The sequence below is a fragment of the Giraffa tippelskirchi genome, chromosome 1 (assembly GCF_054371585.1).
Source record: "Giraffa tippelskirchi isolate mGirTip1 chromosome 1, T2T-mGirTip1v1.2.pri, whole genome shotgun sequence".
NCBI classification, from domain to species: Eukaryota; Metazoa; Chordata; class Mammalia; order Artiodactyla; family Giraffidae; genus Giraffa; species Giraffa tippelskirchi.
The window spans coordinates 201,411,398-201,415,949 of NC_137275.1; positions in this window are offsets into that span (position 1 = coordinate 201,411,398).

Genomic DNA, 4,552 nt, shown 5'->3' on the forward strand with positions numbered 1-4,552 from the left:
CAAACTCATGACTATTGAGTTCATGATGCCATCCAACCATCTCATCCTCTGTCATCCCTTTCTCCTCCTGTCTTCAATCTTTGCCAGCATCAGGGTCTTTTCCAGTGAGTCAGGTCTTCACATCAGGTGGCCAAAGTATTGGAGCTTCAGCATCAATCCTTCCAATGAATATTTAGGACTGATTTCCTTTAGGATGGACTGGTTGGATCTCTTTGCAGTCCAAGGGACTCTCAAGAGTCTTCTCCAACACCACAATTCAAAAGCATCAATTCTTCGGCGCTCAGCTTTCTTTATAGTCCCAACTCTCACATCCATACAGGACTACTGGAAAACCCATAGCTTTGACTATACAGATGTTTGTTGGCAAAGTAAGTGTCTTGGCTTTTTTACATCCTCATCAACACAATAATTTCTTCTTACAGTAAAGAATCTGCCTGCTAATGCAGGAGACATAGGAGGCACAGGTTCAATCCCTGGGTTGGAAAGATCCTCCAGAAAAAGAAATGGCAACACACTCCAGTATTCTTGCCCTGGGAAATACCATGAACAGAGGAGCATGGCAGGCTACAGTCCATGGGGGTCTCAAAAGAGTTGGACACAATTTAGCGACTAAACAACAAAATTATCCTAATAGGTATTTAGTGGTATCTCAGTATTCTTGCCTGGAGAACCCCGTGGGCAGAGGAGCCTGGTGGGCTGCTGTCCATGGAGTCGCACAGAGTGGGACACAACTGAAGCGACTTGGCATGCATGCATGCATTGGAGAAGGAAATGGCAACCCACTCCAGTGTTCTTGCCTGGAGAATCCCAGGGACGGGGGAGCCTGGTGGGCTGCTGTCTACGGGGTCGCACAGAGTCGGACACAACTAAAGCGACTTAGCAGCAGCAGCATTGTACTTTTAATTTGCATTTCCATAATGATTAATAATGTTAAGCATCTTTTCATGGGCTTACTAGCTATTCTTGTATCTTCTTTGGTAAAATATATACTCAGATGTTCTTACTATTTTTTCATCGACTTGTTTATCTTTATATAATTGAGTTGTAAGGATTCTTTTTATATCCAGAGTACAAGTCCTTTATCAGATATGCTTTCAAATATCTTTTCTCAGTCTGGGGCTCTTCGTTTTCCTAATCATGTTTTTTTAAATACAAGTTTTAAATTCTGATGAAGTCTAGTTATCTTTTTTTTTTTCAATAGATCATGTCTTTGCCAACCAAGCTCATAAAGATTTCCTCCTATACTTTCTTCTAGAAGTTTTATTGTAGCTCTTACATTCATGTTTATGATCCATTTTGAGTTAAATTTTATGAATCCTATGAGGTAAAAGTCTAAATTTTTATTTTTGGTTATCTAATTGTTTTAGCACCATTTGTTGAAAAGACTATCCTTTTCCAGTTCCGTTGGCCTGGCACATTAATTGAAAACCAGTTCACCATATATATACTACTTTTTTCCCCTTTATTTTTCCATCTTTATTAAGGTATGATTGACAAATGATAATTATGTGCACTTAAAGTGTACAATGATATTTTGATATAAGTATACTTTATAAAATGATCACCACAATCAAGATAATTAACTTATCCATCACTTCATATACTTAACCACTTGTGTGTTGAAAACAAGATCTACTCTCATAGCAAATTTTAAGTATACATTATTATTTATAGTTACCATGTTGTGCATTAGATTTCTAGAATTTATGCAGCTTAAAACTGAAAGTTAATCAAAGTTTTAAAAAGTCAACCCTGTGACCAATATCTCCCTGTTCCTCCACCTCCCAGCCCCTCGCAACCACCATACTATATTCTATTTCTCCAAGTTTGACTTTTTAAAATTCCACACATAAGTGATATCATGCAATATTTATCCTTTTGTATTAGTTTATTTCAGTTAACATGATGTCCTCCAAGTTCATGCACATTTTTGCAAATGGCAGGGTTTTCTTCTTTCTCATAACTAAAATAATAGTCCATCACATGTGTATATCACATTTTTTTATCCATCCTTCTGCCAATGGATATAGATTGTTTATGTATCTTGGATACAGAAATGAATAATGGTATAATGAAATGGGAGTGCAGGTATTTCTTCAAGATCCTAATTTCATTTCCTTTGGATGTATACTCAAGTGGGATTACTGTATCACATGGTACTTTTATTTTTAATTTTTTGAGGAAATGTTGATGCTGTTTTCCATAATGACTTTACCCACTTACATTCCCACCAACAGTATTCAAGGGTTTCCTTTTCTCCACATCCTTTCAAACACTTGTTGTTTCTTGACTTTTTGATAATCACCATCCTAATAGGAGCGAGGTAAAATCTCATTGTAGTCCTCCCACCCTCATTACTGAGATACAAATGACATTGTATACATTTAAGGTGTACAGCATAATAATTTGATACATGTATATATTGCAAAATGTTTACTACAATAGTTAACACATCCTGCACCACACATAATTACCATTTTGTTGTTGTTATTGTAGGAATATTTAAATTCTACTTTGCAACTTTAAAAGTATACAAAGTATGAAGTATTACTAACTATAGTCACCATGCTGTACATTGGATCCCAGAACTTATACTTCTTATCACAGAAAGTCTATACTTCTGACTGACACATCCTCATTTTGCTTACCCCCACAACCTCTGGTAACTATCATTCTGATTCTTTTGAGTTTGGCTTTTTCAGATTCTACATATAAGTGAGATCACAATACAGTATGTGTCTTTGACTTACCTCACTTAGCATAATCCCTTCAAGGCGCATTCATGTTGTGGCAGTGACAGGATTTCCTTCTTATTGCTGACTGAAAAATACTCCTCTGTGTATGTGTGTGTTTCTTTCTTTTTCTTTCTTCCTTCATCTGTCAATAGAAACTTAGGTTGTTTCCATGTCTTGGCTATTGTGAAAAATGCTGCAATGAATGTGAGTGCACACATCTCTTTGAGATACTAATTTTATCTCTTTTGGATATATACACAGAAGAAATGAAAATGTTTAATCATACAGTAGTTTTTTTTTTTTTTTAATTGAGGAACATGTATACTGTTTCTATAGTGGCTGCACCATTTACGTTTCCACCAGCAGTGCACAAGGGATTCACTTTTCTGCACATTCTCATCAGCATTTTGTTATCTCTTGATATTTTAATTTTGATAGTAACCATCCTAACAGGTGTGAGATATCTCATTGTGGTTTTTATCTAAATTTTCCTGATGATTAGGTATGTTGAGCATCTTTTTCTGTGCTTGTTGGCCATTTGTATGTCTTCTTTGGAAGAATATCTATTGGAGTCCTCTGTCCATTTTTAAGTAGAATTATTTGTGTTTTGTTATTGAGTTGGAAGAGTTCTGTATATATTTTGAATATTAACCCCTTAATGGGTTATAACAAACTGTGGAAAATTCTTAAACAGATGGGAATACCAGAATACCAGGTTTTTCTGTCTCCTGAGAAACTTGTATGCAACAATTAGAACCAGACATGGAATGACAGACTGGTTCAAAATTGGGAAGGGAGTATGTCAAGGCTGTATATTGTCACACTTATTTAACTTATATGCAGAGTACATCACGCTAAATGCCAGGCTGGATGAACCACAAGCTGGAATCAAAAGAGTGCTGGCAGAAATATCAACAATCTCACATATGCAGATGATACCACTCTAATGACAGAAACTGAAGAACTAAAGAGCCTCTTGATGAAAGTGAAAGAGGAGAGTGAAAAAGCTGGCTTAAAACTCATGATTGAAAAAACAAAGATCATGGTATCTACTCCCATCCCTTCATGGCAAATAGATGGGGAAACAATGAAAACAGTGACAGATTTTATTTTCTTGGCCTCCAAAATCACTGCGGATGGTGACTGCAGCCACACAATTAAAAGACATTTGCTCCTTGGCAGGAAAGCTATGACAAACCTAGACAGCATATTAAAAAGCAGAGACATTACTTTGCCAACAAAGGTGTTTATAGTCAAAGCTATGGTTTTTCCAGGAGTCATGTATGGATGTGAGAGTTGGACCATAAAAAAGGCTGAACTCCAAAGAATTGATGCTTTTGAACTGTGACGCTGGAGACAACTCTTGAGAGTCCCTTTGACTGCAAGGAGATCAAACCAGTCCTAAAGTAAATCAGTCTTGAATATTCATTGGAAAGACTGAAGCTGAAGTTTCAATACTTTGGCCACCTGGTGTAAAGAGCCAACTCATTGGAAAAGACCCTGATGTTGGGGAAGATTGAGGGTAGGAGGAGAAGGGGGTGACAGAGGATGAGATGATTGGATGGCATCATTGGCACAATGAACATGAGTTTGAGAAAACTCAGGGAGATAGTGAAGGACAGGGAAGCCTGACATGCTGCAATTCATGGGTTCAAAAAGTGTCAGACATGACTTAGCAACTGAACAATAACCTGCTATGAGATAGATGGTTTGCAAATCTTTTTTTTTTCCCACCCTGAAGGTTACCTTTTCATTTTGTTATTGTCTCTTTTGCACAAGCTTTCTGGTTTGATGTATGTAGTCCCACTTGTTGATTT